A 13186-nucleotide genomic window follows, 5' to 3' on the forward strand; every position below is an offset into this window, starting at 1 on the left:
GATTCGAACCCGCCACCTTAGGTGTACGTGGCTGGCGCCTTAGCCGGTTGAGCTATAGGCGCCGAGCCTATTTTTTGTTATTATTGTTGTTGTGGTTGTCATTGTTGTTTTAGCAGACCCAGGCCAGGTTCAAAACCACCAGCCTCGGTATATGTGGCCAGTGCCCTACTCACTGAACTATGGGCATCGCCAGATTCATAGTTTTTAGGTATGGTTTGAACTCCCCTTCTCAAAGGAGTACATGATCCACAATGACTTAGAAACTATATTGTCCTGTGAACATTTGCTGTGGTTGTACAATTCACTGAGTCACCTATTAAATCAATTATTTTTTGGATCCCTTTTTATAGTCTTGGGTTATAACAATGACACACACACAAAAAAGGACAAGAAAACAAAAACAAAAATGACACAATTCTTATCTTTATGGCCCCTACAGTCTGGTTTGGAAGAAAGCATCAGTTTTAAAAATCCAACAGATAAATGTGAAATTACAGCTGTAGTAAATCTTCTGAAGAAAACATCCACAGTGCTATGCTAGTATAGAATCGAACCAGGCAGCCAGAGAGCACTGGGGAGACTTCCCTACTAAGGCTGAGGGGCTTAGAGGCAACTGGGAGAGGCAGGCAGTAGAGATGAAAGAACCTCCTAGGTAGAGGTCAACTTCAAGGGCAAAGGCAACATGGCACCATGGGGGAGGTGAAAGACAATGAGTATGGTCAAAGCAGAAAGAACTTTGGAGAAAGTAGGAACAGGTCACCCTGAAGGGGTGGGAGGAGCCATATCCTGGCAAGGTCTTGGATGCCATGTTAAGGGTTATAATCTCTTAAATTAAATATGCTAAGCCGAGATGTGATGACGTGGTCCCAGTACAGTCTGAATAGGCAATACAGATGGCACAGTGAGGGGTGAGGGAGTCCAGAATGACAGAGAGACAGAGGCTGTGGTTGCAGCCCAGGCAAGAGAGAATGGTGGCTTGGCCTGAGACAGTATCAATACAGATGTAGAGAGTTGAACAGATATAAAATATAATGAGTGTAATTCAATAGGTAATGATTAGAAGACTCTTGAGTTTCTAAGTTTTAAAGCTGAGCAGCTGGTGGTGCCATTTATTAAACTAGAGAAAATGGTCAAGTTTTACCGGAGACAACTATGTATACTTGGACGTGACATGGTGGTTTGGAGGTGTCTTCAAGACATCCAAAATAAATAAATCAACTAAGACATCCAAAAATAAATCAACTAAGCTGCTAGATATAGGATAAGATACTCAAAGGAGCTGTCTGGGCCAGAGATTAAAATTGCTTTATCACTGGTACAGAATATGTTAAATAAAATCCTGGGTATGGATTAGTGGCCTAGAACAAGAATTTAGATTTTAAAAAGAGGCAGGGTTCAAACTGGCTGAAGGAGCCCACATCAAATGACAAAGAAATGACTCATCATTAGACAAAGAGCACAGGAGGGACAGGACCAAGGGGCAGAGTAAAGCCAGATAAACGCCGTACGGTGGACGCCATGGGAAGACAGCAGTGTGAGGAGCAAGTACGTGATGCTTCTGTAAAGAGATTAAAGGAGATAAGAGCTGAAAAGCTGTCCTTTAGATTCAGCCCTGTGGATGTAAGACGGCGGGAACCAGTTGAGATAAACAGTGAGCTGGAACTGAAGATCTTGGGACAGTCACTGCAGATGACTCTAGGGCAGGGATATGGTCTGTGGACTATACCCATGTTTTTCTGAGACTTGTTTTTGCAAAATTTTATTAGAACACAGTCACACCTATGGAGCTTTCACACTAAGCGGGGTAGAGGTTAATAGTTACAACAGAGATCCTTCAGCCTACACAGCCTAAGATATTTACTATCTGACCCTTTACAGAAATATTCTGCTTACTTTTGTTGTAAAGAGATTTGGAGGGAAAGAATACAGCAGAGAACATGGGTAGAAGCTGGATTTTTCAGAATGTGCCCTGTTTTCTAGGTTTGAAAGTCTTTTACATAATTATTATCAAACAAAATTGTATTGTGTGTGTGTGTGTGTGTGAGACAGAGTCTCACTATGTCACCCTCAGTAGAGTGCCATGGTGTCATAGCTCACAGCAACCTCAAACTACTGGGCGTAAGCATGTCTCTTGCCTCAGCCTTCCAAGTAACTGGGACTACAGGTGCCCACCACAGCGCCCAGCTATTTTTTGGTTGTAGTTGTTGTTGTTTGGCAGGCCCGGGCTGGATTCAAACCCGCCAGCTCCAGTGTATGTGACTGGCACCCTAGCTGCTGAGCTACAGGAGCCGAGCCCAAACAAAATTGTATTTGATAACAACAATCTCTAAAACTCAAAAATAAAATTTCAAAAATTTCTAATTGTATGAATTATTTGCATAACCACACAGATAGGAACCATTTTATTTTGAAGCACTGGAATTTAACTGTCCATCCCTAAATGTCATAGACCAAAGGACAAAAAGAATTGCCAAAAAATTTTTTTAACTGATTTCAGTAATTACACCGTGAGTGGTGATGATAGTTTTGTTATTCTGGGAGTGTTATGCATGTACTATTGTGGCACAAAGAAAGTGAGTGATTATGTTAATGTTGTAGGGAACCAAGATTTCCTATTGAGAGAGAGGGCACACAGATACAATATAGAAAGGCTAAATAAAAATCCTGCCAGCTTGAACTTGAATTGGGAGTATGGATCTGAACTCATGATGCATTGTAACTTTAAAAAAATTATTTCCTAGAAAAAAGAGAGTAAGGGAAGGGAATCTATATATTAAAAAAAGTTAGAGCCAGGCACAGTAGATCATGCTTATAATCCCTGTATTTTGGGAGGCCAAGATGGGTGGATCACTTGTGACCAGGAGTTTGAGACTAGTCTGGGCAACATTTTGAGAACCCATCTCTACAAAATAAAAAATTTTACAAAATTAGCTGTGCATGGTGATACACACCAATAGTCTCAGATGGGAGGCTGAAGTGGGAGGATTACCTGTGCAAACTATTTTGTTTATATGGCTTTGATTAAGCTTGAAAATTTCCAAAATGAAGAAAAAATTTCTAGTAAGCAATCTACCCTGCTGGTGGATTTCTCCAGTAACTCTAATTGGCTGGTGTGGGTAGGGGAGAAAGGAAGAAATTGGTTCAATCAAAGACTGGATTTTGTAAGATAAATATGATGAAAAGCTTGAGCAAAGGAGTTGAGAGAACTGGAACGTGAATTCCTGAAAGGACAGGCTATGGCCCCTGAGTGGGTCAGAGGCTCAACTGAGGACACAGGGCATTAGGTGTGGTTTCCGTGAATGCCAGTGTCATCCAGAAGAATGACTGGCTTTGGGATACAAAGGAAGTGAAGAATCACGTGATAAAGAGTTAAGAGAAGGAGAGAGCAACGCTGGGTCTGGGCAAAGCAAGAATAAGGGTAACTGAACAGTATTTAAAAAAACATTTTTTTTTGGATAATTTGTTTAATTTGATCCAAATATAGTTATAGAGATGCCCGTGAACTTATAAAGTTAGAAGGTTATATACGGGCAGTGGGATTATTGTCAACTGGTATTTTCCACTTTTTGTTTATCTTTATTTTCTAATGCTTCTTTCAAAGCCTACTACTGAGCAAAGACGTCCCAAGGCTTTGACATGTGTTGTCTCCTCCAAATGGAACAGTCATCCTCCAAGTCTTTGTCCCAGTCCTACTTACCCTTTAGACACCAGCACAAATGTCACAACCACAAGGCAGCCTTCCCTGATCCCCTGAACCAGGTGAGGTCTTATTACATTGTCACTTAGCACAGTCACAGTTATCGATCTGATACGTGTCAGGCTTGCCAGACCCGCCTTGGCTTGCAGGGCGTAAAGGCTGATACACTCATACAGACACGTAGTCATTACCTAAGTGCAGTTTGCTTTCCTGTGTGTGAGACTCGGTAGTAACTTCTGGGCAGTGTGGTGGAGGGGTAGAGAAAGAAATCCTAACTGCAACCAGTACAGAAGGTCCAGGTCCTGTGGCCAGTGAAAAACTATTTAGGCCACCCTACAGGCCACCAGCAGGCTGACAATTCCTACTGCCAAACACATCTCTGGGAGAGGCTGACTGTCACTCTCTGAGCTCCTGCTCATGGCCACCCCAGAGCCTCTGCTGAAGCCTGCGTCCCTCACACTTGATGTGCACGAGAGTGAAATCTAAGCGCTGCTTTTGCGTTTTCTCGGGCCCCTTCACGATTTAATGCCTGTCCCCCAGCGGTCTCACTCCCTGACAGTCCCCAGCAGCTGACAGAGTGCCTGCAGCTGGGCTGGGGCTAACTCAATTAAAATAAAGAATGAAAACAGAATGAAAGTTGGAAAATAGAAAAAGAAAATTGCCACCTATAGTAGTTTCCTGCTGCTGTTGTAACAAATTGCCACAAACTTAGTGGCTTAAAAAAAGCACAAATTTCTCCTCTTAGGGTTCTGGAGGTCAGAAATTTTAAGTCAGTTCAGTGAAGCTGTAGTCAGGGTGTTGACCTCACTAGTTCCTCGCCCTTCCCTGCTCCTAGTGGCTGAGACGTGTGAGGCACCCCCAAAATGTTTACTATGAGGCTCCAAACCACGGATAGCAACACACCCTGTGAGAACGACACGTGCATTTCTTTTTCCTTCTTTACAGTTTCGCAGATAGAGGATTCATTCTTCCCATAGATCTTTTTCTTTCCTTATTAAGTCAAAAGCTTTCCCCTTTGCACTTCAAGGAAGCACTTGATGGGCTTCTCTCTGGCCCATCTCAGTGGTCAGCATCACTGCTCTTGTGCTTTAGGGCCATCATGAAGTCAAATAAGGTTGACTTGGACATCAGCACTGCAGTACTGCTGAGGATCTGAGCACCCGATGGCTACTGAGTGATGATGGGTGGGCAGCGTCTACAGCGTGGATCCACTGGTCCAAGGAATGGTTTACTTGGGACAGAGCAGGACAGCGCCAGATTTCATCATGCTACTCAGTAGCCCACCACTTAAAAATTATTTAGTTCTGGAAGTTTCCTTGGTATTTTCGAACCATGACTGACCATAGGTAACTAAAACCTTGGAATACTGGATAAAGGGAGGACTGTTGTATGCAGTGAGAGGCCTGATTGTCTCCCTTTCCCGTGTTAGTTTCATTTTACTAGAACGGAAACGACATACATCAAGCAGGACTTTGACACTCTGTCCGCCCAGAGCTGCGCTTGGTCTGTAGTACGCGCTCAGTATTTGTTGAATCAGAAAGAAACTTTAGCTTTTGTCACGCCTCATTTACTTAGCCTTTTTTAAGTAAAATAACCTCAATTTCTATTTGGTGGTCCACATAATTCCTCAGAGGCTGACTCTGTAGCTCTAAAACGCACATAGGTTAATCTCCTGGCAACAGCACTTGGTCATAAGTGGGCACAGACCTGAACGAGCACAAAATCAGAGTGAAGCCCAAAGGAACGTATTTTTCTTCTGGGCACAATGGAGGGAATGTGAGACCGGAGCTGTGAGTCCAAAGGCAGAGGGACAGAAAGCGACAAGTCCTGGCTTTTCTTTCTGCACCCCTGGAGTAAGCGTCAGCTGCGGCCAGACCTGCCTCTACGTCTCTGCGATAGTAAAATATTTCCTTTATTATTCATGTCAAGTTTGGAGCTCCCTAAAATGAAATACATCCTAAAACCACGAAGTAGCATTGTAAGTGTAAGATAAAAAGGTATCCACAGAAGTGCACAAATCATTTTGTTTCTGGTGGCGCCTGTGGCTCAGTGAGTAGGGTGCTTGCCCCATATACCAAGGGTGGCAGGTTGAAACCCGGCCTCAGCCAAAATGCAACAAAAAAACAGCTGGGTGTTGTGGCGGGTGCCTGTAGTCCCAGCTCCTCAGGAGGCTAAGGCAAGAAAATCGCCTCAGCCCAAGAGCTGGAGGTTTCTGTGAGCTGTGATGCCACAGCACTCTACCGAGAGTGACAAAGTGAAACTCTGCTCCCCACCCCCCCAAATCATTTTGTTTCATTGCACTGAGAATAGAAGAGACAAGACAGCTCACATCATCTGGGCATCTGCCTACTCAAGAGGCAGAAGCAGCCTTGGGGCCCTCAGGCATTCACAGCTGTGTCTTGCCCTTGGCAGTATCCCAGATCACCCGGGAACTTGGTAAAAACAGCTTCCTCCACTCTGCTCCATTATATTAAATCAAAATCTCTATGCTTGAAGCTCACTGTCTGTTTTACCAACTCCAGGTGATTCTGATGGGCTGTCTCTTCTCAACTTCTGTGAACTTGACCTCCCATTGGTAGAAAGAAGAGGCAGCATAGAGGATCTTAGCAATAATGCTGAAGTCAAGTACAAAGCTCAGAATATATGTTCTGCAGCCTTCAGACTATGGATAATTTCTTTTCGAATCTCTTCATAGAAGTCCCAGAATAAATAAATACGTGGACTGTGCATGAGAGTCACGGGGCTCACTCCTATCTGTGAAAAGCATCTGTTTGACTGCTAAATGCTGATGGCTTTTCCTCCCTGATTCTCAGATACAGTCTGAGGAGTTCAGATGACCAGGGAAGTGACAACTAGACAAATGGATGATGACAGACCAGTTTTAAACCCATTTATCTCCTGTTCACTGTTCTTAAACAATGAGGGTGTTTTTAAACTAAACTTCAAGGTTAGTGAGTTCAAGGAGCCAATGATGTTATCAAGGACCAAGGAGTTTTCACATTTTCTTTCTTTCTTTCTTTCTTTTTTTTTTTTGGTTGAGACAGAGTCTCACTATGTCACCCTGGGTAGAGTGCTGTGGCATCACAGCTCACAGCAACCTTAAGTGATTCTCTTGCTTCAGCCTCCAGAGTAGCTGGGACTACAAGCGTCTGCCACAACACCCAGCTATTTTTTGGTTGTCGTTGTTTAGCAGGCCCAGGCCAAGCTCGAACCCGCCAGCCTTGGTGTATGCAGCCAGTGCCCTACTCACTGGGGTATAGGCACCAGACAAGTTTTCACATTTTCTTTTTTGTTTTTGAGACAGAGCCTCAAGCTGTCACCCTGGGTAGAGTGCCATGGCATCACAGCTCACAGCAACCTCCAACTCCTGGACTCAAATGAGTCTCCTTCCTCAGCCTCCCAAGTAGCTGGGACCACTGGCACCCACCACAATGCCTAGCTATTTTTTGGTTGCAGCTGTCATTGTTGTTTGGCGGGCCCAGGCTGGATTCGAACCTACCACCTTAGGTATATGTGGCTGGCGCCTTAGCCACTTGAACCACAGGAGCCGAGCCACGTTTTCATATTTTCACGTTGGCATTCTCAACAGCTAGCTTTGGTTCTCAGGTTTGTCCCCAGAAATGGTTCCCAAATAACTAGCTGCTTTGAACATCAATCCTCAGACAACAGCAATCACAGGCTAGCTGGAAGGAAGAGCGCCTGTTCCTTCCTCACATCCCTTTTTAAGGTCCTTTAAGAGAGAACTCTCCAGAAGCTCTCCAGCAGCTACCCCTTTGTGGGCTGAATTAATATCTACACACCCTTTCCCAAACCAGACGCCATCAGTGTCTGCATGATTAATCCCGTCCAACCCTGACCCACCCTTGGTGGGGTGCGGTTACCAGCCACCCTTGAAGCATACATACCTGGGGAGAAAAAACAGCTTCTATCAGGAAGGAGAAAAATACGGAATGGCTTGGGTGGGCAGCTAATTAACCATGTCTAATCTACCAAACAGGAATTGGAGAAAGATAAGAGGGAAATCTATCCAGTTACCTTGAATTAGTAAAATAATAAAGAGTCTTGAATAAAACAAAATATTAATAATTTCGAATATTCTAAAACTTATCTTGAAAAAGTTCTCCTTCCTAGAGAAATATCATATGAAAAAAATTTTTTTCTGATTATCTTTTTGTTATCTTTGTAATTGGGAGTGTTTTAGATATTGGACCTCATTCAGCCAGCATTTATTGAGTGGCTACCACCTGCCTAGTTTTGCTCTAAGTGCTACAGACAGAGGGGTCACCACCCAGCTTCTGTTCTAGTGGAGCCGGCAGACAGTTAATAAATAGGCCAGGACTGTATGTCACAAAATGTCAGGTGGCGCTAAGTGCTGTACAGAGAAGTTAAACATGATAAAGGGAGAGCAGCACCACTTACTCACAGAATGGAAGTGAGAACTTCAAGTGCACGGACTTGGCCTAAAGAAGCCAGGACCCTTCCGTCCATCCATGCTGGCTCCATCCCCTATCCTAGAACACAGATTTGGGTTTGGGATTTCTCCTTTCCTTTAAAATTCAGGAATTTTCTTTTTTAACTTCATCCACCCCTAAAAACCATATCAATACAAATTGCTAACATTTAATATAGTTGTCCGGAACCAACCAACCTGAGTGGTAGGACAAGCCCATGTCCAGAACACTGGGCTTAGGAGAATGAATGACCCATATTTCCAGACTTGCCTTGGATATTTAATCAGCAGTAATTTTAGAACAAGTATACAGAGTTTATCTCTGAATACTCCCCTGTCTTCTCTGACAAAGATTCTGTGCTTGACCAAATCACCTTGGCCCAGCTGGGCACTTCCTTGTAAAATCCAGTTTTGTAAAGAACCCTGCTCAGTCAGTTTAGCAAGAACTCCCTCCCCCACTCCCCCAGTAGTGATCAGGTTCCTCCTCCTGAGCCCTCCCCAAGGCAGGCGAGGTCTGGTCACCCCAGGCTGTCTTCAGCGAGAGTCCTATGAGTCAGTGTAGCCAGAATCCCCTGTCCCCCAGATGTGGCCTCTTAGTAATTAATCTTCCATCCCTTGACCCCTACCCAGCACGTTGGCTATAAATTCCCACTTGCTGGCTCCATCTTTGGAACAGAGCCTGATGTCATCCCCCTACAGCAAGGCCTCATGGCAGTGGCCCCTGTACCCACCACGATGGTCCTGGACCACATCCAGCTTACTGTGCTTTAACAATGTCAATGAATGATTATTTTTTTGTTTAACACTTCCACTACCTCCACCCAAAAATATTCTCATATGGACATTTAAATGGACTCAGAGGCATAAAGCTGTTCTATTTTCAAAGTTAACCTGGAAGTATTTTGTCTCTGAAAAACCGCATACCTGATCTTTTCACAAATCACAGCTGAGACGGGTCCTCAACTGAGCCCTGCCAGTGGCTGCTTGGAAAGAGCTGGATGTGGGTGAGGGGAGCCCTGAATTGGAAGTAGGGGCTGTGCTCTCTGAAATACATGTTGGTTGGTACATTTTTCTGCCCTCCCACCCCATTTCGAGTCTGTTCTGATGGAGACAAGTGACAGGAGCTAACCCCGCATGGGCTGGTCGTGATGTCCCTCTCCCCCAGTGCATACACTCATGCACACACACCCAGGGTCAATCCAGCCCCCTCTTAGGAATTCAGTTGCAGGGTGTTGCCCCACCCACCCAGGAAAGCTACAAGTTTGAGCAGCTCCAGCCTCGGAATGAAAGGCCTTTGTACAAGGCATTGCCCCTGGCTGCTGAGTGCAGGCAATTTGAAACTGGTCTCACCAGTAGGGCAAGGACACTGATTCAAACTCCTCCTGTGTTTTTCCAAGTGTGACAGACACAAACAGCCCAGTTTCCTTTAAGAAGTCACAGGAAAGGTCAAACTAGTCAAGTGACAGGGGAAAGACAGCACTGGAACCACTAGCTGTGGACAGAGAAGCTTAGAGTGCTGGGGAAAAGCTGTGACTGTGGTATATAAACGCCGCTGCATGTCAGAGATGAGCAGAGAGAGGTGGCGTTTCAGTTGGGGTGAGAAGGAGAATTTGCCAGAAGGATGGTTTAAGAAGCTGAACCTTTAAAAAAACCTTAAATATCATAAAATTTCATTTAAGAAATCACCTTAAAACTCAACAATACAGAATGTTTATCAGGACAGAAAACTCTTAGATATTGGACTATCTCTTACACAGATTAAGCAGAAACTTTTTTAAAAAGTTGTGATGACACATTTCCCACCAATATGGCAATACCCTGTTTATAACCTTAACTGCCTGAATTAAAACAAAATTGTTTGGTAAGCATAACATAAAGCATAACAACTAAAACAATGGCCTCTCTGCCTTGAGAAAGGTATTGCACAAATACAGCCTAGCTTACCTATAAAGATTTCAGGCATTCAAATACTACTAATTTCTCTCATGTATTAATAAGCTTAATCATAGTTATGGGGAAAGAGAGATGACAGAAATAAATATGGTTCAAAAGAAATTCATAGGTTGGTGTCTGTAGCTCAGCAGCTAGGGTGCCAGACACATACACCAGGGCTGGCGGGTTCAAACCCAGCCCGGAGCCTGCCAAACAACAATGACAATTACAACAAAAAAATAGCTAGGCATTGTGGTGGGCCCCTGTAGTCTCAGCTACTTGGGAGGCTGAGGCAAGAGAATCTCTTAACCCCAAGAATTTGAGGTTGCTGTGAGCTGTCATGCCACAGCACTCTACCAAGGGCGACACAGTGAAACAAAAAAAAAAAAAAGAAAGAAAAGAAAAAAGAACTTCATAATAATTAAAAGTTGATTGCACTCCTGAATCCTGTATACACCTAAGAGAAATAAAAACATCCACATACAAAAACTGTGTACAGAAATATTCATGGCAGCATTATTTATAATAGCCAAAATGGGGAAACAGCCCAAATGGCCATCAACTGATAAATGGATAAAATATGGCACATCTATGCAATGGAATATTATTTGGCAATTAAAAGGAAAAAATATTGATACAGGCCACAAAATGGATGAACCTTGGGAACATTATAATACATGAAAGAAAACAGTCACAAAAGACCACATACTGTATGAGTCTATTTACATGAAGAGTTCAGAACAGGACAATATAGAGAGACAGAAAATAGCTCAGTGTTTTCTCAGACCTAGGGGTGTGCAGATGGGGAGTTATGATAATGGGTAGGGAAGTTATTTGGAGGGTGATGCAAGTGTTCTAAATTTAGATTGTTGTGATGTTTACACAACTCTGTGAATATACTAAACCCCCTGAATTGTACCCTGAAATGGGTGACTTTTATTGTTCATGAATTATATCTTGATAAAGATGGTTAAAGGAACACCGATTGCATTAATTTTCATGGAACTATGAAATACGGACTGCTCTCTGCAGAAACACAGCTATCAACAAAAAGCAAAGTCATTTCACGGACTAGGTTAGCGCCATATTTTTGTCCCACAGAAAGAAGAATTCAGTATGAGACAAAGGATGCAATTTCTAAGAACAAAATGTCAGGCCTGATGTTAAGCTGCCTCAAAATAAACCACAAGATCTCTAATGACCTCCAGTGGTCACAGCGAAAATTGCCAGGTTTCTGGTACATGAGCCTAGAATATGATGCACGAAGCGGTTATCAATATGAGGGTTGGTCTATTATTTTTATCTTGAAAGCTGCAAGGCTGGAGTAAAAGGCAATGTAGCAAGTGACTATTATAAAATTCTCTTCCTATGGATTTTTAAACATTGACTGAAGCATTTATTTTTCTGTGGCCTGTGTAACCTCTTTCAACAGAGCCAGGAAAGGTCCTGCCTCCTGCCAGTGACTCTATCAGGGATGGGCAATCTGCTTTGACAGTCAGTGGGAGGCAGGTATTATAAGTGAAAACAAGCCAATTTGGTCATGCACAATTCTTGTATCCTCTTTGGTAGCTTTCTAAGAACTCCAAAGGTTAGATACCTCTCCTCCAGGTTCTAGTGAATACCTATTATAGAATTTCCCTGAACAGACACTAATAAATAAGCCCAAGCACTTCATATAGTCTGCTCTGTAAGCTTGGTGAGGTCCCAGCTCTCTCTGCTCTAGGTTTTCTCCCATTGGAAAAGGACAATGCACTCGCATTCTGTTATTACCCTCTTGGTGGCCTCAGGATACTAGAAATCCCCTAGACTGACCCAAGGCACTTATTTGGGGATGACCCCTGGGGAATGATTCTTCCAGGCACCTGCCACCAGGACCAGGCATGGCTAGAGGGCTCTCTAGAATATTTTGTTCATTCCACACATTGCGAATACCTTGAACTTCACCAACCGGCCTAGGTTACTAATATCCATCGGCTTGTTAGTAAGCCACTGGATGTTCTGATAACAACTGAAAGTATTGGATAAACTGGGGTTTTGTGACCTTCCCAACCTATAGCTTACTAATATCCCTAGAGTCGTTAATCCATTAATTCCTGATCAGAATACTAGCTACCCCTGGGTATAATTCCAGCTAGCAGAAGTCGCATCGTCAATGCTGAGTATTTGAAAGTAAATTACAGACATAAAGTAAGGGAAGGGGAAGAATAAGAACAAGAACCCCCTGGCAATCCTAGACCACCTCGCCACAAGTCTCGCCCATGTTCCTCAATGTTGTCGCCGTTGTCACTTGTCATGCAGTTTCCAGATCCATCCATGTATGTAACGATTATTTAGAGTGCCTACCAGTCCCAGATATCCACTTGGAACATATTGTCTACCTTATAGTTCCCAAGAGCCTTTAATATCCTAAGAGGATGTGAAAAATTTACTGACTGAGGCCTTGACAAGTTTTTGCCGAAAGGAAAGTCTGGCAATGTATGAAGGTATTCAAGCCCTCCACGAGTGGCTTCATTTCAGCCTCCAGGAGGAAGCAGAGTCTGCTTATAAATCTTAAAATATCCATGGCTTTCTTTCCTAGGAAAAAAAGTAAAGCTTTCCGGGTTATATAAACATATTTTACTATTATATATTTTGTTTTCTTTAAGAACCCATGATATGTAATTACATCATTAGGCTACATTTACCTTAATTGTGATTTACTGCATCGTAAAAAAATTGTGAATAAGAATTCTTGACGTTGCTTGTTAGTCCAGAGGTCAAACCAATGACTTATAAGAGCAACTCTTTCCTGAAAGAGCTGTAAGGGGGGGGAAACGACATATCACACTACAGTTTACAGTTCAGCACGTTCTTAGTCGCTAAACAATCTAAGGACAATCTACCAGCAGCTTCACGACAAATATTTGCGTAGAGTATTACACTTTGCAAAGCATTTTCACATGTGTAGCAGGGGCCTCTTCTTTCAGTTTAAACTGTTTTTACCCAGGGATACCAACAAGCCCAGGCTTGTTGGGTGGGCTGGTGGAAAATACTGGCGGGGATATAATTACCCAGGGCTTCTGAAAAACAAAGAGGTTTTTTGCTGGCTCTTGTTTCCTCCTAGGCTA

At 43.3% G+C, this 13186-nt stretch overlaps 1 protein-coding gene across 1 annotated transcript in view; it reads right to left on the minus strand.

The window, feature by feature from the left end:
- Nucleotides 1–12819, minus strand: part of ECT2L (epithelial cell transforming 2 like) — a 77482-nt gene extending 64663 nt beyond the window's left edge. Inside the window, exon 1 of the mRNA XM_003790285.2 lies at nucleotides 12764–12819. The gene's annotated coding sequence lies outside the window, so the exon portion shown is untranslated. The remainder of the gene's footprint in view (nucleotides 1–12763) is intronic.
- Between the last annotated feature and the right edge of the window lie 367 nt (nucleotides 12820–13186).

This window comes from Otolemur garnettii, unplaced genomic scaffold (genome assembly GCF_000181295.1).
Source record: "Otolemur garnettii isolate 467f Iridium unplaced genomic scaffold, OtoGar3 scaffold00042, whole genome shotgun sequence".
Taxonomy (NCBI): Eukaryota; Metazoa; Chordata; class Mammalia; order Primates; family Galagidae; genus Otolemur; species Otolemur garnettii.